Genomic DNA, 26,047 nt, shown 5'->3' with positions numbered 1-26,047 from the left:
TCCAGAATCTACTGTTACTTTCACTGGGACTTCACCAATTTTCATATCACATATCGGATCCCCACTATTAGGATCTAAGTGTGAGTCAACCATATCAATCGATAATAAGATTTTTTTAATGGACTCATTTTGTTTAACAATCCCCACCTCATTTAAATTTTCCATTTCAAGATACATTGTTTTAGGCTTAAATTTACAAACTGAAGTAAAATGTCCAATGTTCTTACAATTGGCACACTGTTTCTTTAATGCTGGACAGATAGGAGAGTTAGCGAGATGTGACTTTGACCCACATCTAAAACACTGGAGAGATTTATCTCCCTTTTTCGATTCATTTTTATTAGTAGATTTATCTCTATGTGAGATTTGAGAAAAATGCTGTGAAATTTTATTGACTTATTAAGTAATAGTAGGTTTGACAGAATTATTACCAAGTTCTTTAGAAGCAGAAACGGACCTTTCAACACCCCTAACTAATTCTAAAGTTTCGGTAAGTGAGGGATTCCTGCAACATAAGATCTTCTTTTGAATTTCATTATTAAAACAATTAACAACCAATTGGTCCCCTAAATATTGTTCAATGGGACCTTCGAATTCACAAGAAGCAGCAAGAATTCTCAATTCTGCCAAAAAAGTATCAATGCTTTCATGTTCTCTTTGTTTCCTGGTATAAAACGTATGTCTTTCGACAATAATGCTTGGCTCTTCTTTAAAGTGTTTCTCTAATCTCACTACTGCCTCAGTATACTCATTCCAATCATCAGAAGGTGGACAAATAACTTGAGGTTGATGATCAAAAATTCTTTGACCTTCCGCACCCAAAGCATTTTTCCTGGCGGGGGAACATTTTACTCCATCAATTGCTATTATGTAGCTGTTGAAAGCTTTATACCACTGAACCCATTTAATTTTTGGAGTGCCAGGCTCAGGGAGAAAAGGTGATGGAAGAACTGCTGTCTGTAAAGCCATAATATGGTATAAGAAAATAAGGTTAACGAAGATTATTAAGGCAAAATGAAATCGAATCTGTATGATTATTCACAAGGCATATACAGAAAAGTTTTGATATTATACGTAAAATCATGAAATCATTTTTAAAACTTACTGTTTTGGTACTGATGAAGGAACACCTAAAAGAGCATTAAAAGTAACATTAAGCATCCACATCCAAAATAAATGTTTGTTTTAACCAGTAAGTTATATCAATATATAAATACAGAGTAAATAAGGTATTCACTCAGTATTACCAATGCATAATAAGCAGAACGTTGCAAGAATTAGCATATAAGTGTACAATAACACCTTACATAAACAAAGCAAGGAGTTAATGAAGCTGTGCACATCAGTGAAGGAATGCACAAAAAGTTCAAATTTTATAAATAAATAAATAATTGTTTTAGAAATACAAAGCGTAGATAAATGTGTCATTAACAGTCATCAAATTGGTAAAAAATACCCAGTTGCGTCGCGATGCTGTCACCGTCAATATTTACTCGAAGACAATACAGGCGGGTAGAGAATCTCTGGTAAAAATCTATCTACCAAAATGGCCGCCATGTAATGACGTGGAGACAGCATACCGTGATGAACGTAGTGACTTAGTGTCAATGAGACGAAGAAGGTGAAGACAATCGCTGACTAAGGTCCAAGGCGAATTCTTGAATGGATCCACGATTTCAGCCGGTAAGCAGAATGACGAAAGTTGGAAGCAGGAGCGTTCTAACAACGGCCGGTGAGGACTTTAAAAAATGCCATAAGATACGAAGATATCCATGGGTCCAAATGAGTAGATTTTATGAAAAAATTTAGTTCAGCGTGTTGAAAAGTATGTCCATTAGCGCGAAATGAGAGTGAAATAAGATACCTTTATGAGTAAAAATGCAGCGAAGCTACCGGTAGACAGGAAATGTATTTAAAGAAATAGAGCTTATAACGATAATGTTCAGTTTAACCCCTTCGCTGCTAGGCCTTTTCCCCTCCAGTGCTAAGGCTTTTTTTGGCGTTTTGGGGTAGTGCGCGTTTAGGCCCTTGTAACTTTTTGACGACATAAGGTATCCACGAAAAATTTTGCGTCCTTTTCTTCCAACATCATGTGGATTCTAAAGGCGCCCAGGGTTTGTGGATTCCCTTGGAGGGGCCCCAGAAATAACCAAAATATAGTAAACATTTTGGTTTTTTTAGAAAAATGGGAAAAACGGGCTGCAAATGAAAGCCTCTGTTTTTTTCCCTGAAAATTTTATCAAAAAAGGGTTTATGGGGCTGAAATCTCCATTTTCTCAGCTTTTAGGGAATGACAGTCTTTTGTCAGAGAACCGACATTTTTCACACAGTTTTGGCATTTTTCTGAGATATAGCCTATTTTTGCTATTTTTAGAGCTTTCCACCTCCTTCCAGTGAATGGTAGAAATGAGTTTGAAAGCAATAATGGATCCTGGAAAGCTGTACATTTTCGAAAAGTAGATACAATTCTGAATTCAGAAAGGGGTCATTTGTCTAAATCCATGAAGGTTTCTTTATAGAAACTAACAGTTAAATATTGGAATAATTGAAAATTTGTTGAAAAAAACAGCCTTTTGTCTCAACGTTTTCACCTATAACTTTTTCTAATTTTGACAGCTCTTGGAAATCAATATGCCGTTACATCCGTTAGACCTTCCTGGTTGTGGGGATATATAGGACTTGTAGTTTCACCAAGAACCCGACGAACCCAGATCCAAAAACTGAGCAGCAACTTGCAATGGTATTTTTTCATTTACTGGGTATACAGCACTTTGTCTTGGAAAATGTATACATGAAAAAATCTGTATGAAAGACACCTATGTATTTCTGAATTGGGTACAAATTATAGAGTTCAGAAACAGTATATAATTGCACATTTTCAAAATTGGGAATACTCATACTAGCATGAGAATTATTGGTCATTTTTCAAAAAGATTTTTTTTTACACAATGTCTTTCATTGAAAGGAAGAAATGCATGAAAGCTCAATTGGTAATAACAGTTGATTTACAAATCTGAATTACCCCAAGTCTCCCGATAAAAACGGTACCTCACTTGTGTGGGTCGGCCTTGTGCCTGCGACAGGAAACGGCGCAAAATGCAACGTGGTCGCACCTCAATTTCCCAGTGAAATCTTGCGCTCTTTGGACAAAGAGACTACCTTTTGTTTTTAAGCCCTAGCTCTGCCAGCACCTAGGGAAACCTAGCAAACCTATACATTTTTGAAAAGTCGACACCCAGGGGAATTCAGGATGGGGTGACTCGACTGCCTACCACCAGGTTTTGTTACCCAGAATCCTTTGCAAAGCTAAGAATTTGACAAACAAAACACATTTTCCTCACATTTCTGTGGTGGAAAGTTCTGGAATCTGCGTGGATCAACAAATTTTCACCCACCCAGCGTTCCCCCAGGTCTCCCGATAGAAACGGTACCTCACTTGTGTGGGTCGGCCTTGTGCCTGCGACAGGAAACGGCACAAAATGCAATGTGGTCGCACCTCAATTTCCCAGTGAAATCTTGCGCTCTTTGGACAAAGAGACTACCTTTTGTTTTTGAGCCCTAGCTCTGCCAGCGCCTAGGGAAACCTAGCAAACCTATACATTTTTGAAAAGTAAACACCCAGGGAAATTCAGGATGGGGTGACTCGACTGCCTACCACCAGGTTTTGTTACCCAGAATCCCTTGCAAAGCTACGAATTTGACAAAAAAACACATTTTCCGCACATTTCTGTGGTGGAAAGATCTGGAATCTGCGTGGATCAACAAATTTCCAACCACTTAGCATTCCCCCAGGTCTCCCGATAAAAATGGTACCTCATTTGTGTGGGTCGGCTTTGTGCCTGCGACAGGAAACGGCACAAAATGCAACATGGTCGCACCTCAATTTCCCAGTGAAATCTTGCGCTCTTTGGACAAAGAGACTACCTTTTGTTTTTGAGCCCTAGCTCTGCCAGCGCCTAGGGAAACCTAGCAAACCTATACATTTTTGAAAAGTAGACACCCAGGGAAATTCAGGATAGGGTGACTCGACTGCCTACCACCAGGTTTTGTTACCCAGAATCCCTTGCAAAGCTAGGAATTTGACAAAAAAAACACATTTTCCTCACAATTCTGTGGTGGAAAGTTCTGGAATCTGCATGGATCAACAAATTTCCACCCACCCAGCGTTTCCCCAGGTCTCCCGATGAAAACGGTACCTCACTTGCGTGGGTAGGCATAGTGGCTGCGACACGAAACAGCGCAAAACGCAACGTGGTCGCACCTCAATTTCCCAGTGAAATCTTGCGCTTTTTGGACAAAGAGACTACCTTTTGTTTTTGTGCCCAAGCTCTTTCAGCATCTAGGGAAACCTAGCAAACCTATACATCTTTGAAAACTAGACACTCAGGGGAATTCAGGATGGGGTGACTAGTCTGCCTACCCCCAGGTTTTGTTACCCAGAATCCCTTGCAAACCTAAAGATTTGACAAAAAAAACACATTTTCCTCACATTTCTGTGGTGGAAAGTTCTGGAATCTGCGTGGATCAACAAATTTCCACCCACCCAGTGTTCCCCCAGGTCTCCCAAAAAAAATGGTACCTCACTTGCGTGAGTAGGCAGAGTGGCTGCGTCACGAAACAGCGCAAAACGCAACATGGTCGCACCTCAATTTCCCAGTGAAATCTTGCGCTATTTGGACAAATAGACTACCTTTTGTTTTTAAGCCCTAGCTCTGCCAGCACCTAGGGAAACCTAGCAAACCTATACATTTTTGAAAAGTAGACACCCAGGGGAATTCAGGATGGGGTGACTCGACTGCCTACCACCAGGTTTTGTTACCCAGAATCCCTTGCAAACCTAAAAATTTGACAAAAAAAACACATTTTCCTCACATTTCTGTGGTGGAAAGTTCTGGAATCTGCGTGGATCAACAAATTTCTACCCACCCAGCGTTCCCCCAGGTCTCCCGAAACAAATGGTACCTCACTTGCGTGGGTAGGCATAGTGGCTGCGACATGAAACAGCGCAAAACGCAACATGGTCGGACCTCAATTTCCAAATGAAATCTTGCACTTTTTGGACAAAAAGACTACCTTTTGTTTTTGCGCCCTAGCTCTGCCAGCACCTAGGGAAACCTAGCAAACCTATAAATTTTGTTAAACTAGACACCCAGGGAAATTTAGGATGGGGTGACTCGTCTGCCTACCCCCAGGTTTTGTTACCCAGAATCCATTGCAAAGCTGAGATTTTGACAAAAAAAACACATTTCCTCACATTTCTGTGGAGGAAAGTTCTGGAATCTGCGTGGATCAACAAATTTCCACCCACCCCGCGTTTCCTCAGGTTTCCCAAAAAAAATGGTACCTCACTTGCGTGGGTAGGCATAGTGGCTGCGACATGAAACAGCGCAAAACGCGACATGGTCGCACCTCAATTTCCCAGTGAAATCTTGCCCTTTTTGGACAAAAGACTACCTTTTGTTTCTGAGCCCTAGCTCTGCCAGCACCTAGGGAAACCTAGAAAACCTATACATTTTTTAAAACTAGACACCCAGGGTAATTTAGGATGGGGTGACTAGTCTGCCTATGTAATCTATGGAATTCGTTGTCCATGTAACATGGTTTACATTGGGAAAACGAACCAAGAAATAAGGAGCAGAGTCACACAACACAAATCACGAATTAAAAACAATGTACAGACAGACCAGCCTTTTGCGACCTTAGGAAGTCTTTTAAAAAAAGTACCAAATGTTCTAAAAGCTAGAATTTATTCCAAGGTTGCTTCTGTTTTCAAAGTATTAATCATTGTCATAACGGTTGACAAAAATGTATATTGTGTAAACAATAAGTATGAGTGGCTCTAGCGAGTCTGGGTGAATGTGTGTGTGGAAGGTGTGAAAGGAGATTGCTAATGTATATGTCTAATTTTGTAATGTATATGTTATATTCAACAAATTGATTTATCTTTGTATTCTATGTGGTGATGTGATAAAAAATTGAATATGTGTTTTTTGAAAAAATTATAAACATAAAGATTTAATTCAGACAGAAAAAGTAGTCTTGTCAATATGGTGTTTTGTTTCACTATGTTATGTTCCTTTGCCCCAGAGTAAGTTTGCAGTACTGGTATCTTGTTTTGTTACTCAGTGCGCCCGGAGGCGCTACTAAAGCACAGACGCTCCCTCCGCGTCACGGAACGCGCGCGGGATCAGCCGGGCTAAGCCCGGGCAAAGGACTGGCCCTCTGTGGCCCTCAGAGGCACGAGGAGGACGGGACGGGGCCTCCCCCTTGACTCCATTACATCGCCAAGGTATTAACTTTCCGACTCAGCCCGACATTCTGGTAAGGGATTACCCCACTGGACATCAGTTGAAAATTCCCAATTATCCCCAGTTTCTCTTGTGGCCTTGCTATATTCTAACGTTAGTACACCCCATGATGTTTCGTAAGGGGGTGACCAATAAACCTACCGCCCAGAGAGGCTTACGGTCTGGGTCACAAGGTCGTTGTAGATCATCTCCGCCTACTGCTATTACGTATGAACCTTGCAAGAATACAGATAGCATATCCACCAACCTATCTCCTGACCCAATGAATGGTATAGCGCAACACCTCTCGCTGTTGTACGAGTTAAACTCGCTTTGTAAAACTAGTTATGCCACCGTGGAAGTTAAAAATGAAATCAAAAGTCACCCACCCTGACCCGCTAAACGAATCAATTTATCTACTCCTATTGCCAGCCCACTGGAACACCCTCTATTACCCAAAAACGCAAACACACAAATTATAGTACTTCCCCAGTCCTTACCCAGCAAAAGGAAGTGGGATGGGGTCAATCCGACAGGGAATAAACCAAAACTACAAAAATTGTGTTCTAGCCCCCCATTGATTGCAACTAACCCTTCTCTAAATTTGGAAGAAAAATTAGATTGGTGCAGGCAAATATTAAGCCATGTGAAAGCTGTCCAATTGGTTCAGCAATGGCTGTCAGATGTGTGGGAATATGTGAACATGGCTATAAGATGCTTTTTGCGTAGGATTTCACTGGTATTGAGATGGTGCAACATCTGCTCATTATATAGCAGTAGTGATATTGCACCCTTTATGTGTCTTTTGTAAAATCATCAAGATATTGTAATATACAGTCTCCTTATTTAAAAAAAAAAAACATACCAAAATATTGATAAAATAAATTAAAAAAAATATTGTAGAGAAAACCTCAGAAATGGCGTTTGGTTTGACCTCCAAAAAACATAACTATCAATCTAATTCTAATTTAATAGTAGAATAAACGTATTGATAAACGATTAGTAGTCAAAAAAAATAGGGCACAATTATTTTGATACATAGCTGCTTCAGTTGCTTACATTGTTTGCATGTCTTATGGCTGTCCTCATACCGTGTGCATTTTAGAACAGATATAGAGAAGATCAGATGAATGGAAGGGATAGCTAGTGAATTACCATATGTATGGTATGGACTGCAGCTAGAAAGTTAGATTTTAATCTTCTTAGCACCAGGACAAGAACATTTGGGTGCTATAAAATAGGCTTGTAAGGGTCTCAGCTGTAGCCCGTCCTTATGACCCCATGATCCTGAAAATACCCCACTCGCATGTACCCTGTCAGATCTCATGCTTGATTCCTGATACCCTATGTCCCAGTCCACTGGTCACAGATTCATGCCCGAGATCAATGCTCATGTCCAGAATTTAATGTAGGGACCCAAGAGTAAGAAGAAGATACTTGCATAATTATTTACCGTATCCCTAGTACTAGTGGAGGTTACATTACATTTAGACAATTAGGGGTGTTTTCAACTTTGACCCTCTATCCCTGGTAGCGGTGGAGGAACTGCAAATTGACCATGAAAATACTGAGATCCCACAAGATCGTGAGAAGACATGGAGTGTGGCAGCCTTCTTGGATCCTCACGGTATGTAAACCGCACCCAAGCAACGCATATCCTCATCAAGAAGAGATACTCACCTGAACTTCCAGCCTTCAGCGGTGTCTTCAGGTGGAACTCCTGACTTCGGCTTCATCCCAGAACTCATTCCAGTCCTCCCTCATCAACTGAACTCACCATTTCAGAAGTGTATTCGCTTTGCAGCCTCACAAAAAGACTTGCTAAAATTTAACTGCACTCTTAAGCCTAAGCAACAAACTTGTGCATAGTTGCACACAATTCCAACCAATTGTGACTATTCTCAGTGTGGTGAGTCAACTTGTTGTGTAGTGAAGACCTAGAAGAAGTATGAACAAAATAATGCAAGACTAGGGGCTTTATTGTGTTACTTACCCTGTATTATGATTTTGTTTATTTCTGGTTCTATTCATTCATGATTAACCCAAGAGAGACTTTGATTAATCCAAAAGAGACATTGATTAACTCAAAAGAGACTGTACAAACAGAGAATTAAATAATTGATTCTAGGAGCGATATGAGCATTTGCGTAACTCAAGCAAGTAATTCTGCAGAATGAAGTGATGTCATTTGAGATGTCATCAGGGATGTCATCAGTGATGTCACTGACCATGTCATGAGTGATGTAATATGTGAGGTTATAAGCAGTGCATTGAGGGGGGCATGAGTTATAGTTAGCTCAGCTAACTATAACTGATGAATTTCACTGGTTTTGTTCAAGTGAAACCTGAGCCCAACTATAACATCCCAGTAAACTTTGTTTTTTTCTCTGAAAATATATATATATATATATATATTACCTACTGTCAGTCGCCAGTAGGTATATATAGTTAGGACCTAGTTACCATAGGAAATCCGCAACATTCTATTGGGAATAACTTTGGCGTCGATTGAGGAAATTGCGTGCAATTTTCCAAAATTTTGGCCAGCTCAGTTCTGCTCCTTCCCTGAAAGTTTGGGGGGTATTCTTCAAGCGGGGGCCAACAAAAAAAGGGGGGACCCAAAACGTGTTTTCCCCATGTTAATTTCCATAGGACGATTAGACACGGCTACAGCCCGAACGGCTGAACGGAATTACACCAAACTTGGCAAAATGGTAGGGACTGGTATGCAGAAGTGCCTTTTCTATATTTGGTGAAAATCCCTCCAGTAGTTCCTGAGAAAATCAAAAGAGAAAAAATATATATATCTATAGCAGCTTACTGTAAGCTTACTGTAAGCTTACCTTTCCGAGCACGAGCTGCATGCTGATTGGCTGTCAACTGTCTGTCAACACTCCAAACCAGAAACTGTTGGCAGCCATCTTGGGACCAATATACATGATAGCACCTCATTAAAAAGCATTGCAGTTAATAGAAGGTTTTAACACTTTAGTTACATTATAAATCATTTGTTGATAGTACCATACTAATTTTAAGAATTGTTGTGTGTTCTAAGGTGATTTTACCATGTGAAAAAGCCTTCTGCTGGGATATCATGAATCATGTTTGAAAGAAAACTATTATCTCATGCTTTTCCCACAGTGGTTTGGAAGGGGATCTATAAGCTAAGCTGAAAGCATATTTTCTGTAAATTCACATTCTCTTTCTCAGTCATGTGAGAATGACGTCTGACATTCTCAGTAAAACATGTACATCCAACAAGGACAGAGACTGTCAGTTGATTCCTTTGTGTTCTACTGCAGCTTCCCAGAGTGTTCTAAAGAACAACTAGAGCGCTAACAGTCCTACTTATTATAAAGGTATGGCACACCTGAAGCCATCTTGATTGGAATAAAGTGGTAACTCTTAAAACATTTAATTTAAAAAGGAATAAAATGAGGGGGTATATTTTGCCATCGAAAGTATGATTAGTGCTACAGAAAGAAAAATTAGGGCCCATTTTGAGTGACTTCTCAAATCCTCTTCTATTTCATTAAAAAATTCTGACATGCAGTCTCCCAAGATGGCCACCAGAGACAAAAGAGCCCAAATGTAGCCCAAATATCACCCAGATGTAGCCCAAGTATAGCCCAATGACAGAATGTCCCAGAGTGTTCTAAAGAACAACTAGAGCGCTAATAGTCTTACTTATGACAAAAGTATGGCACACCAGAAGCCGTCTTGATTAGAATGAAGTGGTAAGTCTGAAAACATTTAATTTAAAAAGGAACAAAATGAGGGGTTCATTTTGCCATAGAAAGTATGATTAGTGCTTCAGAAAGAAAAATTAGGGCACATTTTGCGTGACTTCTCAAATCCTCTTCTATTTGATTAAAAGAATTCTGACATGCAGACTGAAACATGCACTTTGAATACCAGCAGCAGACTTCCCTGGTGAGCAGTAGCTTTACTAGAGTGATCTTATGAGCAACTAGAGTGCTAACATTCAGAATGTATGGCAAATGTGTGACACATCTGAATGCCTTCTTGATGGAACCAAAGTAAACAAGCATTGAAAATGCAATAGATCACGCCCTCGTTTTAGTTAAAGCCATTCTGTTTGTAATGAGGTGGCTTTTTAGCTTTGCTTTTATTAGTGTTTTTCAAACTTTCATGTAAATACCATGCATATGTATGCATATATGTATATGCATGCATGCACTTATATTTGTATTTATATAGATATGCAGATTATATATGTTTATATATGTATGTGTATATATATATACACATACATATATAAATGCATATGCATATATATATGCATATATATATGTGTATATGTGTGCGTGTAGAGAGAGGTATGAGGTAGAGGTAGAGAGGTAGAGGTAGAGAGGTTGAGACTAGTAGAGAGAGGTAGAGAGGTAGAGAGTAGAGAGTGGGTAATAGAGAGTTTGAGAGTAAGTAGTAGAGTGAGTAGTAGAGAGCAGTAGAGAGTGAGTAATAGAGAGTAGTAAAGAGTGAGTAGTGGAGAGTGAGTAGTAGAGAGTAAGTAGTAGTGAGTAGTAGAGAGTGAGTAGTAAAGAGTGAGTAGCAGAGAGAGAGAGAATAGTAGAGAGTAGTAGAGAGTGAGTAGTAGAGTGAGTAGTAGAGAGTAGTAGAGAGAGAGAGTAGTAGAGAGTGAGTAGTAGAGAGCAGTAGAGAGAGAGAGTAGTAGAGAGTGAGTAGTAGAGAGTAGTAGAGAGTGAGTAGTAGAGTGAGTAGTAGAGAGTGAGTAGTAGAGAGTAGTAGAGAGTAGTAGAGAGAGAGTAGTAGAGAGTGAGTAGTAGAGAGTAGTAGAGAGAGAGTAGTAGAGAGTAAGTAGTAGAGAGAGAGTAGTAGAGAGTGAGTAGTAGAGAGTAGTAGATAGTGAGTAGTAGGGAGTGAGTAGTAGAGAAAGAGTAGTAGAGAGTAGAAGAGTAGTAGAGAATGAGTAGTAGAGAGTGAGTATTAGAGAGTAGTGGAGTAGTAGAGAGTGAGTAGTAGAGAGTAGTGGAGAATATTCCAAAGTTTGGCATAGCACCACTTGCACAACAAGTCCAATCAAATCATATCACTTAGAGTCCTTATTGAAGCGCTGAATGTTGGTGTATATTCAAATGCTTTTATTTTCCTTAAGTTAATGTACCACAGCCAGCCGACGCGTTTCGTTCTGTACAACAGAACTTCTTCAGGGCGTTCTTATTTCCTTCAAGTTATGTTGGTATCCTGTTGTCATATAACTAGATATTTCTTCCAAATGTTAGACGAGACGTAAGTACATTCTTATTCAAAGTAACTAGGTATCAATTTTACCCACACAATTCGGGCAGACTTGAGTAATTTATAGCATCCTCAAAGTCAGTCTTTCAACAATTCCAAAGTATAGGACATGATAATCCAAATGCAAATGTTTCTCAAGAAAAGTCATTTTCAATCGTTCGGAATATCGCGATTCCTTGTGGGACCCCCTGAGCAGGCCTAGGGGGTCAGGGTGCTTCTACCCTGCTCCCTTTGCGTGTTTTGCACCTTTGTTTCACTGCTTTCTTGTGCCTTCGTTCTACCGAGGCACAAGATGTCTGCCAACACTTCCTGGTTTGGAGTGTTGACAGACAGTGGCAGCCAATCAGCATGCCTTCCCGAAAAAAGCTACATGCTCATTGGCTGTCAACACTTCTAATCAGGAAGTGTTGGCATCCATCTTGTGCTAGTGTTGACAGACAGTGGCAGCCAATCAGCATGCCTTCCCGAGAAAGCTGCATGCTCATTGGCTGTCAACACTTCTAACCAGGAAGTGTTGGCATCCATCTTGTGCTCGATAGACAAAGGCAAAAGAAAGCAAAAAAACAAACGTGAAGAACACAAAAAGGGGGCAGGGTAGATACACCCTGAAACCCTAGGCATGCCCAGGTGGTCCCACAAGGACAAAAAAGGACCAACATTTTCTTTTTAAAACCTGGTCTGTTTTTTAAAAAATTACCTCACGGGGGGACCAAATCGCGGGGGCATAGTGATAAAGAAGTGTGAGGGGGTCCACAATCCCCCCACACTTCCCCGGGGACTGCCGCCCCCGGGGCAAAGCAACGCAGCCCCTTGGCGCATACTGGAGGCTTCTGGTGGTCTAGTTGGCCCCGAGGGACCCCCAGTATGCAAGGGGAATTAGTTCCTACTCTGGAAACACGCCAGGGGTTGCGCTGCAGAGAGGTGTAAAAAAGAGTGTGGCCTCATTACACCTCTCTACAATGCAGCCCCCTGGCGCATACTGCAGGTTCCAGGTGGGCTAGTTGGCCCCCAGGGACCCCCAGTATGCAAGGGGAATTAGTTCCCAGACTGCAAACACGTCCGGGGGCTGCTTGCAGAGAGGTGTAAAAAAGGGTGTGGCCTCATTACACCTCTCTGCAATGCAGCCCCCTGGCTTATACTGGAGGCTCCTGGTGGGCTAGTTGCCCCCCAGGGACCCCCAGTATGCAAGGGGAATTAGTTCCTTCTCTGCAAACGTGCCAGGGGTTGCGCCGCAGAGTGTTGTAAAAAGGGGGAGTGCCCTCTGAACACCTGCCTACAAAAATGTAGTAAATCAGTATAAAAAAAAACAAATTAATACATTTAAAAAATGTCATTTAAAAAACCGTTGAAATTCAATGAAAAAACCATAGGTTTCAGGCCTAATATAGTTAGGAATTAGCATTTTAAAAACCTTGCAAATTCACTGAAAAAACCATAGGTTTCAGGCCTTATAGAGTTAGGAATTCGCATTTTAAAAACCTTGCAAATTCACTGAAAAAACCATAGGTTTCTGGCCTTATATAGTTAGGAATTAGCTTTTAAAAAACCTTTGAAATTCACTCAAAAACTATAAGTTTTAGGGGTGTTACAGTTAGCTGAACATTTCACTCATACAAAACCATTGAAATTGCTCCTATATAGTTAGTTGTACTAACTATATTTCGCGCACTCGTAATCCACTGCTGATGATGTACGCACGTAAAGTCATGTGACTTGAAAACAACACTTTTGATTGGTTCATAGTAGTTTCTTTTCCAGAATCTTCAAACACCCCACCCACTTCCCTCACTATCTCTTTCACTTTGATGGGAGAAGGATCTTTGGAGGTTTTCTTCCTGCTTTTCAAATTTGTGAAAATGGAAGAGCAACACCAGCCCGAAGATTCATCATCTAACTCAAATGTGGAGTTTGTGGAAGAAGAACCAGTTGCTAAGAAGAAAGAGTCTTTCATCTGGCAATTCTTCACTTTTCCTGAGGGGCTGAAAAAAGTTAATGCCCCCAAGGTAACCTGTAGACTATGTGGAAGTGTGCTTTCGAGGGGAAATCCGACCAAGTATTATTCGTTTAGCATTCACACCATGATGCAACACGTTAAAAATGTGCATCCTAGGAACTTTGCAAGGGTTTCTACAAAAGCCCTTGCTTCCAATCCTCCTGCTGCTTTCCCCAGCACCTCAACAGCAGGAGCATCTCCTTCAACGTCAAATTTGGATCTCCGTCCATTTTTGGCCACTGTACATATTCGTTGTAATTTCTGCAATGAAATCCTCACCTATGGAGAGCAGAGTTTGAATTTGATTGAAGCGAAAGTTACCCAGCACACTTGCCGCCGCACTTAATTTTTTTTATTTATTAATTTTGTTCCAGTTGAACACTTTTTTGTTACCTCTTTACTTTTTGTTTAAAAAATAATCCCAAAAAATATAAAATTGTTAAAAAACTACAAAAAAAATACAAAACAAAAAAAACTGTTCTTTTCAGAACTAACTTCAATTCTCCAAGAAGAGCTATATCTCTTATATACTGTGTCATACTTTTTTTGAATGAATGTGTAGTGTATAAATGAATGACTGAAATGACTGAGTAAAAGGGAGGAAGGGACTGATGGAATGAGTGAGGAAAGGGGAGTCAAAGAGTGACTGAAACAAGGGGACTAAGGGTAGGGGAGTGAGGTAAGGGGAGAGAAAGAGTAAGGAAAGAAAGGAAAGAAAGTGAGGGAGGAGGAGTGAGAAAAGGGGAGCATGGAACGGAGACAGGGAAGGGGAGTAAGAGATGGAGAGGGAGAAGTAGAGCAGAGTAAATGGAGTGAAGGTAAGAGAAGTGTAGTGACAGTGAGGGAAGGGGTATGAGGATGAAAAAAGGGGAGTAAGGGAAAGTGAGAGATGGGGAGTGAGGGAGAGAGAAGTGGAGTGAGGGGATGGAGGGAGTTAGTAAAGGGAAGTGAGAGAAGGGGAGTAAGGAATAGAGTGAGAGAAGGAGAATGGGGGGAGTGAGGAAAAGGGAACTGGAAGGTGAAAGGGTGAGAAATACAGACAGGAGGAAGTGGAGAGGGGGAAAGGGAGTGACGGTGAGTAAAGGGAAGTGACAGTTATGGAAGGAGTATGAGGGTGAGGGAAGATGAATGAGAAAGAAGGAACAAAATTAAGAGAGGGAAAATGAGTGAGAAAGAGAGGAGGAGTGATATAAAGTGAGAGGAAAATCGTTTAAGGGTAAGGGAGAGAGAGGGACAGAGTGACAGAGAGGGAGAGCAAGGAACTGAGAAGGAGTGAGGCAGTTAGAGTGAGTGAGACAGAGAGAGACAGAGAGAGAAACATGGATGAAAAAAAGTGAGTGAGGGAGTGAACAAAGGGAAATAAGTGAGCTGGAGTGAGGGAGTGACAAAAGAGGAGTAAAGGAAGGAGAGTGAAGGAAGTGGAGTGAGAGAAGCAGAGTGAGGGGGAGTAAAGAAAAGGGAGTGGGAAAGTGAAGGGTTAAAAAACAGATAGGATGAAGTGCAGAGGGGGAAAGGGAGTGACGGTGAGTGAAGGGCAGTGACAGTTAGGGAAGGAGTATGAGGAAGAGGGAAGATGAATGAGGGAGAAGGAAGAAAATTAAGAGATAGGGAAAGTGAGTGAGGAAGAGAGGAGGAGTGATTGAAAGAGAGAGAAAAGGAGTTTAAGGGTAAGGGAGAGAGAGGGACAGAGTGAGAGAGAGGGAGAGCAAGGAACTGAGAAGGAGTGAGGCAGTTAGAGTGAGTGAGACAGAGGGAGACAGGGAGAGAAAAATTGATAAAAAAGTGAAGGAACGAATAAGCGAAGGGGAGTAAGTGAGATGAAGTGAGGCAGTGAGGAAAGAGAAGTGAAGGAAGGGGAGTAAGGGAAGGTGAGTGAGAGAAAAGTACTGAGGGTGAGTTAAAGGCAGCAACAGTGAGTGATGGGGTATGAGGGTGACGAAAGGGAAATGAGAGAGAAGGAATGAGATTAAGAGAGAGGAAAGGGGACTGAGGGATAAAGAAGGAGGGAAGGGAACAACAATAGAAAGACAGTAAAGGTGAAGGAGAAGGAGAAAGAGAGAGAGAGTGAGAGAGAAAGAGAAGGAGAGCAAGTCAGTGAGAGGGAGTGAGGCGGTTAGACTGAGTGGGACAGAGGAAGAGAGGGAGAGAAAAATGGAGTGAAGGGGAGTGGGGGACTAAATGAATGGGAGTTAGCAAAAGTGAATGAGGGAAGTAAAGTAAGGAAAGAGGATTGACGGATGGAGTGAGGGAAAGAGAGTAAGGGGGAGTGAGAGAATAGAAGCAGGTGAAAGAGAATAGGAGTGATGCACAGAGAGGGGAATATGAAGTAGAAGAAGAGGAGTGAGAATGAGTGAAGGGCAGTGACAGGGAGGGAAAAAGATGCACATTAGGAGAGAGGAAAAAGTAGTGAGTGAGAGAGAAGGATTTATGGAAAGAGAGAGGAAAGAAAAGGAAGAGTGGCAGAGAGAGAGGGAGACAGTGAGAGAGACAAACAGAGGAAGAGTGAAGAAGTGTGAAGGAGTAAATCAGTTATACTGACTGAGACAGAGGAAGAGACTTAGAGATGGATGAAGGAAAGGGGAGTGAGGGAGAGAATAAAGGAAGGGGAGTGAGCGAAAGGGAGTGAGGGAGTGAGGGAAGTGGAGTGAGTGAAGGTGAGTGAGGGATGATGTGAAGGAAAGAGAGTAAGGGGGGTGAGAAGAGACTGAGGGATAGAGCAAGTCAAAGGTAGTGATGGAGGAAGATAAGAAAGAGAAGTAAGGGACAGAGAGGGGAAAGAGGTAGTTGGATAACGTGAGTGAGGGTGAAGAAAGAGTGTTGATAGTGAGAGAAGGACTGTAAAGGTGAATGAAGTGGAGTAAAGAGAATGAGGAAAGGTGAGTAAGATGAGTAAATGAAGGGTAGTAAGACAGATATTAAAGAATGGGAAAGAGAACGAGAAGTAAGAGAGTGATGAAAAAGTATTTTTTGTTTGTTATACTTACCTTATAAATAATGACAAGTTAATAGTACATTTTTTATATAAATATAGTATCTGTGGAAGACAAGAAAAAATTGAGTTATAATATATATTTCATAATACAAAAGGAAGTAGGAGTGAAGGAAACAGAAAGGGAAAGAAAGGAAGAGTGAGGGAGAGAGAGATGGAGAAAGAGAAAGAGAAAGAGAGGGAGAACGAGTAACTGACAGGGAGTAAAGTGGTTAGACTGAGTGAGACAGAGGGAGAGAGGGAGAGAGAAATGGAGTGAAGGGGAGTGAGAGACTAAAGGAATGGGAGGTATCAAAAGGGAATGAGGAAAGGGGAATAAGTGAAAGGTATTGACGGATGGAGTGAGTGAAAGAGAGGGAGGGGGAGTGAGGGAATGGGGGCAGCAGAAAGGGAATGGGACTGATGCACAGAGAGGAGAACATGAAGTGGGGGGAAGAGGACTCAGATTGAGTGAAGGGCAGTGACAGTGAGAGAAGGGATATAAGGGTGAGGGAAGGGGAGTGATGGAAAAAGAAGCATACTAAGAGAAAGGAAAAAGAAGTAAGTGAGAGAGAATGAATTATGGAAAGAGAGAGGAACGAAAAGGACGAGTGGTAGAGAGAAAGGGAGACAATGAGAAAGACAAATAGAGGGAGAGTGAGGAAGTGTGAAGGAGGAAATCAGTTATACTGACTGAGACAGAGGAAGAGACTTAGAGATGGATGAAGGAAAGGGGAGTGAGGGAGAGAATAAAGGAAGGGGAGTGAGCGAAAAGGAGTGAGGGAGTGAGAGAAGTGGAGTGAGTGAAGGTGAGTGAGGGATGATGTGAAGGAAAGAGAGTAAGGGGGGGTGAGAAGAGACTGAGGGATAGAGCAAGTCAAAGGTAGTGATTGAGGAAGATAGGAAAGAGAAGTAAGCGACAGAGAGGGGAAAGAGGTAGTTGGATAACGTGAGTGAGGGTGAAGAAAGAGTGTTGATAGTGAGAGAAGGAACTGTAAAGGTGAATGAAGTGGAGTAAAGAGAATGAGGAAAGGTGAGTAAGATGAGTAAATGAAGGGTAGTAAGACAGAGATTAAAGAATGGGAAAGAGAACGAGAAGTAAGAGAGTGATGAAAAAGTATTTTTTGTTTGTTATACTTACCTTATAAATAATGACAAGTTAATAGTACATTTTTTATATAAATATAGTATCTGTGGAAGACAAGAAAAAATTGAGTTATAATATATATTTCATAATAAAAAAGGAAGTATGAGTGAAGGAAACAGAAAGGGAAAGAAAGGAAGGGTGAGGGAGAGAGAGATGGAGAAAGAGAGAGAGAAAGAGAGGGAGAACGAGTAACTGACAGGGAGTAAAGTGGTTAGACTGAGTGAGACAGAGGGAGAGAGGGAGAGAGAAATGGAGTGAAGGGGAGTGAGAGACTAAAGGAATGGGAGTTATCAAAAGGGAATGAGGAAAGGGGAATAAGGGAAAGGTATTGACGGATGGAGTGAGTGAAAGAGAGGGAGGGGGAGTGAGGGAATGGGAGCAGGAGAAAGGGAATGGGACTGATGCACAGAGAGGAGAACATGAAGTGGGGGGAAGAGGACTCAGATTGAGTGAAGGGCAGTGACAGTGAGTGAAGGGATATAAGGGTGAGGGAAGGGGAGTGATGGAAAAAGAAGCATACTAAGAGAAAGGAAAAAGAAGTAAGTGCGAGAGAAGGAATTATGGAAAGAGAGAGGAAAGAAAAAGACGAGTGGTGGAGAGAAAGGGAGACAATGAGAGAGACAAATAGAAGGAGAGTGAGGAAGTGTGAAGGAGGAAATCAGTTATACTGACTCAGACAGAAGAAGAGACTTAGAGATGGATGGAGGAAAGGGGAGTGAGGGAGAGAATAAAGGAAGGGGAGTGAGCGAAAGGGAGTGAGGGAGTGAGAGAAGTGGAGTGAGAGAAGCGAAGTGAGTGAATGTGAGTGAGGGATGATGTGAAGGAAAGAGAGTAAGGGGGGAGTGAGAAGAGAATGAGGGATAGAGCAAGACAAAGGTAGTGATGGAGGAACATAGGAAAGAAAAGTGAGGGACAGAGAGGGGAAAGAGGTAGTTGGATAACGTGAGTGAGGGTGAAGAAAGAGTTCTGATAGTGAGAGAAGGACTGTAAAGGTGAATGAAGTGGAGTAATGAGAATGAGGAAAGGTTAGTAAGATGAGTAATGACAAGTTAATAGTACATTTTTTATAAATATAGTATCTGTGGAAGACAAGAAAAAATTGAGTTATAATATATATTTCATAATACAAAAGGAAGTAGGAGTGAACGAAACAGAAAGGGAAAGAAAGGAAGGGTGAGGGAGAGAGTGAGAGAGAAAGAGAGGGAGAACAAGTAACTGACAGGGAGTGAAGTGGTTAGACTGAGTGAGACAGAGGGAGACAGGGATAGAAAAATGGAGTGAAGGGGAGTGAGGGACTAACAGAATGAGAGTTAGCAAAAGCAAATGAGGAAAGGGGAATAAGGGAAAGTATTGACGGATGGAGTGAGTTAAAGAGAGTGAGGGGGAGTGAGGGAATGGGAGCAGGAGAAAGAGAATGGGACTGATGCACAGAGAGGAGAACATGAATGGGGGGAAGAGGACTTGAGTGAAGGGCAGTGACAGTGAGAGAAGGGATATAAGAGTGAGGGAAGGGGAGTGATGGAAAAAGAAGCATAATAAGAGAAAGGAAAAAGAAGTAAGTGAGAGAGAAGGATATATGGAAAGAGAGAAGAAAGAAAAGGTATAGTGGCGGAGAGAGAGGCAGACAGTGAGAGAGACAAACAGAGGGAGAGTGAGCAAGTGTTAAGGAGTGAGTCAGTTATAGTGACTGAGACAGAGGAAGAGACTTAGAGACGGATGGAGGAAAGGAGAGTGAGGAGGGAATAAAGGAAGGGGAGTGAGCGAAAGGGAGTGAGGGAGTTATAATATATATTTCACAATACAAATTAATATGTAGAATACGTTTTGTATTTTATTTTGCTCTTCTCAGAATAAATTGAATTTCACTGAAAACAGTGAGTTCAATAGTACTCATCATATAACAGCGGGCAAAAAAAAGACAATCAATAAGATTGTCTTTAAAAAACCCATTGAACATTTTCATTAAGAATGTAACAATTAGAAAAAAACATATCTTAAATGTCTTTTTCGAACAGCAATTTTTTACGTAAGTAAGGAATGTCACCAACAATCACAAAGTAACAAAACATTATTACTTCTTTCTTATACACTCTAAATAAAGTAATGTACAAACATATGCTAACAACATTTACCCGAAATAGTCATGTTTTGTTTCACATATCATTCCTCATGGCCAAATAGTATGTGTGAAATCCTTAGTTTGGAAGTTACTTAATAGTACTCTTAAGCGTCCGTTTCCCAACCCCTGAATCAAAAGCACCAACATATTTTGGACCATCCAACAATGGTTATACCTCCACCCAATGCTATTTATCATGTACATACAACCTTAAACAACTAGCATTCTATCAGAAACTCAACATCATCTGGCATGCCAATCACACTCTGCTCATCCTTTATCTTACCAAGGAGCTGTATACCATTAAAAGAAACCTCTTCAAAGGAATGAAAGCTGTCAGCACACCACCGGGAGTCTTGGCTGCTGATGATGAAGGCTTAAACGATGGATTATCAGATACTGCTTAAAATGCATGGTCCGACATTGCAGCTCATTTTTGCGTAAAGCAAGGAATCCGTTGTCATCCAAGGATACTGCCGTTGCTAATATTCAAACTTGCCAGCATTTCTCCCGTTTTTGGATTATGAATTTATGACATGCCTTTATCGATACTGAGGAGAATTTGAACTATCTTTCATCCTATATCATCCACGACTTTACCCCACTGAGTACCCTGACCTGTGACTTGGTTATTTCAGACCCAGGATACAATCTGACGATCGTCTGTACGTTTGACAAAATTTATCAATAGAATTAATAGCCTGACGATGATACCATAGAAGACCTAATCACCAACTCTAATCAACCTGATATAATAATTATTTTTTGTCCTGTTTATGTGCGAATGACGGTCACCTGATGAAGGCAGAATGCCGAAACGCGCGTAGTCAAAACCAACTGATTTGCCTACTACAATAGAATATTGACCGGTCCAGTGTGACTTGCTGTAGTATATGTTTATGTTTTGTGTGCCTTTTTTGTATTTATATAAATTGTTTATCACTTAATTTATCTGCACTGAATTTATTATCAACTTTGACAATGAATATATTTAATGAAATAAGAATGCTCGATACAATTATCTATTTCAAATAAAAAGTTTTGTATATCAATATAAAATGTGTTGCTATATTTATAATAATACATTTATGGTCGTATGTTTTGCAACTGTTTTTTTGTCTGAAAGAGCTGGCACTTATTAATTGAATGTTTGCTATAAGTGTACTTTTTTCCAAAATGAAAACTGTCAGCAACATCTCCAACAACTACAACAAATCTAAAACACCTCTGCCTCATTGATGATCAACATCTCCTGTGATAGTCAAATCACACACTATCTGATACACTAACACTACCTCTACGTCAACTACAAGAATATTTTGAACCTCATCACCCTCACTCTCAACTTTCAACACCAGACTTCCCTTTCTTAACAGCAGTAATTTTCCCAGGCCAATTATTTTCCCTAAAATTTGGGTTGTAAAAACACTAGGTAAGAATTTGGTATGTCATAAGGCAAACGTTGCTTAAAAATCAATTGAGTATCATTACAATGAATCCAGCCTTTCGTACATTTTAAATAAGCTGTGTAATGTCCTGATGTTGTAGAAGGACCATCATGGAAAATAATTGCTACAGTTACAAATGTTTTTCCTGATATTGATAGTGAGAAGCCACACATTTTTTTTATTAAAGTTGTCAGTTTTCCTCCAGCAGGTCTGCATCGTTGCAGCATTGAAATGACATACTGTCCATATCTTTGTATAAATAATGTTGATAACATTTGAGAGTTACATTGGGTAAAGACCATGTTTTGATTTGCTTCTCTAACTAGATTATTACAAGACACTGATTTGCAGTCTGGTAGAGTCAAATATATAAATCTTTCAGTGTCTATTTCAGTACTACTTGAAAACGAACAATTGCCACAGTCATGTTGCCATTTATAAGAAAGGCCAAAAAGATTTTCAATTTCTATACCTTCATCTTGCAATACAACAAGCATATACATTAGAAATTCCTGAAAATCTTGCTGAATATTCTGTGAAAATTGATTTAAACCAGAACATATGTCTAAATCATTTCAAATATCAGAAACACTTTCTATTTTAGTTGTATCACTACTACATTTCTCAAACACAGAATTCAACAAACAACAAAATCTTTTGTCCCGATTTTCAACAATTTCCTGTAGTAAAGTTTCAAGAAAAAAACCATTAACCTCTACATTAGCATAGCAGTTGACACCAGAACTGTTTTCAAACTGAAAACCAACAACCTCTTCAATAGAATCCTTTTTCTTTTTGCTTCACTGGTTCATCTAGTTTTTTTATTTTCTCTGCAACCTCGCTACAATTTTTCTCATATCTTCTTTTCCGACTTACTACACGCTTTTCAAATACTGGATATTGAGGTAAATTGGGAGCATGTTGTAATGTAATGTAATGTAATGTAAAGGACACTTTTATAGCGCACCTATCACTCTAAGGAGTATCTTGGCGCTCAAACAACTAGATGACAAGGTTGAGGGAAAGAGATCAACTCGATGGAAAATGCTTTACACTTTACACTAACGCTCTGCAGGCCACATCTGTAAGAGAAAACACCCACGTTTTTAAAGCTTTCCTAAACTGAGTTTCGTGGGACAATGACCTAAGGTAAGGTGGAAGTTTGTTCCAAGCCCTAGCACCCAGGACGAAGAGAGATTTTCCTCCTTTGGTAGCCAGTCTGAATCTGGGGATTATTAGCAGGTTCTGACTAGCAGACCTCAGGCAACGGGTGGGATGGTACCGTTTAAAACCGTTACACAGATATTTAGGCCCTTGCTGTTGAAAGACTCTAAATGTGATCAGCAAGATCTTAAATAGGATCCTTTTGCCAATTGGTAGCCAATGCAGCGCTTTAAGCGCAGCTGACGCAGATGACTTACGGGGCCAGCGTAGCACCAGCCGGGCATCAGCATGTTGGACCATCTGTAGCCTATGGAGTACGGACTTATTGACTCCAGCATATAGGCTATTACAGTAATCCAGCCTCGAAGTTATTAAGGCAACTGCGACTGATTTTCTGGCTGACAGAGGAAGAGGTCAAAAAACTTCCTCAGAGATTTAATTATGTGAAAACACATAGCAGCTACTGCCACCGCTTGCTGTTTAAAGCACAGTTGGTCATCAAATTTAATGCCCAGGTTTCGAGCAGACAAGATGGTATTAGGGGGGCTTCAGCATCGTCCGGCCACCAGTTTTTCGGGGGAAACAGGTTTTGATTTCCAAAAGGCAAGATCTCCGTCTTGCCGGAATTGCATTTGAGATGGTTCTCAGTCATCCATTTAAATGTGGCAATTTTTCAGGTTTTCCTCCGCCCCATCCAGTTCCCCATCCAGTACCAGGATGAGCTGAGTGTCATCTGCATATGATATTGTACGGATATGAAATGATGCAATTAGCTCGATCAGGGGTGCCATATATAGATTAAAGAGAACAGGGCTTAACCTCGAGCCCTGAGGGACCCCGGAGCTGATGACCTTAGCTTCCGACTGGAATTTGCCCAAAAATGTAATTTGGCGTCTGTTGTTTAGAAAGTTCCTGAGCCAACCCAAGACTGTCCCTCCTATTCCTGCGGCCACCAACCGGTCCACTAAGATGTTATGTGAAACCGTGTCGAAGGCTGCCGACAGATCTAATAAAATCAGGACAGCCTTCTTTCCCTGGTCTATGGCCATTCGTAGGGTCTCTGCTGTAAACAGCAGGGCAGACTCGGTAGAGTGTTTTGACCGAAACCCTGACTGGTTGGGATATAGGATGTTATTCTCCTCCAGAAAGCTCGTAAGTTGACTGTTAACGAACTTTTCCACCAGTTTGAACACCAATGGGAGCAGGGATATAGGCCGCATGTTAGAGAGGGTCGTTGGGTCAGCGAGGGCCTTTTTGTGGAGGGGCTTAACTGCAGCGAGCTTCCATTCACTGGGGATTGCTGCTGTGACTAGCGATGAATTTATAATGCTGTTAATAGTAGGATTAACAACCTCCAGCAATGCCTGCAAAACCAAAGGGGGGCATGGGTCAAAAGGAGATCCAGATTTACTAGCCAAAATGGCTTTAGAGGTCTCCTCAAGAGAGACAGGCGCAAAAGACTTGAGGCAAGGGATCCTCATTACTGTCTTACCTCCTTCAACCTGTTCGAAGTTTCCTGGGGTAGAAGGTGTCGGGGGAAAGGTCTTCACAATGTCGAGGATCTTATTTTCAAAGTAATCAGCGATCAAGTTGCAAAGGTTTTGAGATGGTGGAATCTCTTGTGACAAGGCCGATGGGTTAGTGAAATGTTCTCTTCTTAACCTATTATACTCTCTTACACAATTTACATCTGCACTAATCTTTGTGTCATCAAAATCAATCAGGTATAATCCAGATAAAGTTCTGACTCGAGATAAAGCAACATATGCCATACCCTCTTTAAACACAGTACTTCCAATATGCACCAAAGCACTATCTACACTTAAACCTTGAGATTTATGAATAGTCACCGCATATGCCAAACAAACAGGAAACTGTTTTCGGCGGACATATAAATCTTTTAAAAGCAAAAATCGAGCTGAACAACGACTCAATTGTTGTACTTCTTCAATTTTATCAAATTTGATTTTCAAAAATTCAATGTCATCTCTATTTGGGTAATTCACAATATCAACAACATTACCCATTGCTCCATTTACTAAACCTCTTTCCACATGCAAATTACGTCGTAAAATTATCCGACAATTTATACATGCATATAGATTTTTTTCTAAACCAGCAGTTTTAGATATTGATTTTTCTAAAGAATCCAATTTTGACTTCAACTTTTCAGACAAAATAATTGTAGCTCCTTCATGCTCTATTCTATCCATAGATTTTCCAACTTTAGCATTTTTTCATTGAATATTGAACATTCTTGCAGAGTTGGCATCAAGCATATCACTGATTTCTTTTCTGTAATTTTTCTATATATATTCTCTGGGAGAATATTTTCGTTTGGAAACAAATTTGTAAGTAATCGTGCCTGTAAAGCTTCTTTGCCGTGTTCACTCACTTTTCCAATTCTTAAATCTTCAAGAATACTTTTATAATCAGCGTCCTTTGCCTGTCGCATATTTGTAATGAGTTCTGAATATTCGAAATATGACAATGCTTCCCAGGCACTTTCTGGTGTCTTCATGTGTAACTGTTTTAAATACTGGCTGTCCTTTCACAGGAGTTAGTTGTAGTAGATCTCCTAAAACTATGACGTGTTTGCCTCCAAATAACACATTATACTCTGTTTTAAGGATATGTTGCATTCTTAAATGCACAAAGGCAAGCATTAAATTTGATACCATGCTTACCTCATCAATAATAAGAAGTTTCAGTTTTTTTCAAGACTCTAGAAACTTCACAACAAGCTTCTCCAGATAGCTTGTGTTTTTCTAATTTATTTTCATGCTCTACTGGCAGCATCAATAAACGATGTAAAGTAATCCCTTTAATGTTATGTGCTGCCAAACCAGTTGGAGCAGTAACAACACAAGAGAGTGACGGCTCAGTTCTTTTCTGTAGATAACTTGCAATTGCTTGAATTGGAAAACTTTTTCCAGTTCCTGCTTCTCCACTCACATACAGTCGGACAGGTTTAAATGACGTACATGAGCACTCTTTTTTTCTCGTGATGTAAACCATGCTCAATCTGTTCTGTTACTTGATCGTATATTTGTTTTTGCTCAACGTTTAGTTGTTTTTCCAATTCTTCTAAGTTTATTATATCCTCTTGAGCTTGTTGCATTGCTGTTTCCACCTCATCCATGGCAGTTGCTGCTTCATTTTGAATAATTGGTTCTCCTAGTGGATCCTGACTCAACGAAGGAGAACTTTGACTGTCTTGAGAACTGTCTCTAGCAATCTCTGCTGCAATTGTAGCTTCTTGCTGTATTTCGTCCTTCAACATTTTCAGATAATTAGTAAAAGCAGGACATTCTAAAGCATTTTTAGTTGCATTGAATAAATCTTCATAACTATCAAAATCTCCAAGTAGTTTCAGTTCTGTTCGGCATGGCTTAAAGAGTTGCAAAAGAGCTAAATAGTAAAATTCCCTTTTGTCAGCAGTTTCGCAACTCAGTTTCGGTGATTAATAAAATGTCCTTTTCTTTGTTTCACTAAACATCCTTCAGATCCAATCACAGCATATACTCCTTTATTGATATCTTCCGTAATATTCTTCTTAAAAGTATAGCTTTGCAGAACTTCATAGAGACAAACGTTCTCAAGATGATTACTTCTATTTGGATAGTATGTATCCAACATAT

Source organism: Lissotriton helveticus, chromosome 1_1 (genome assembly GCF_964261635.1).
Source record: "Lissotriton helveticus chromosome 1_1, aLisHel1.1, whole genome shotgun sequence".
Taxonomy (NCBI): domain Eukaryota; kingdom Metazoa; phylum Chordata; class Amphibia; order Caudata; family Salamandridae; genus Lissotriton; species Lissotriton helveticus.
Note: the sequence above shows the minus strand (reverse complement) of the source record.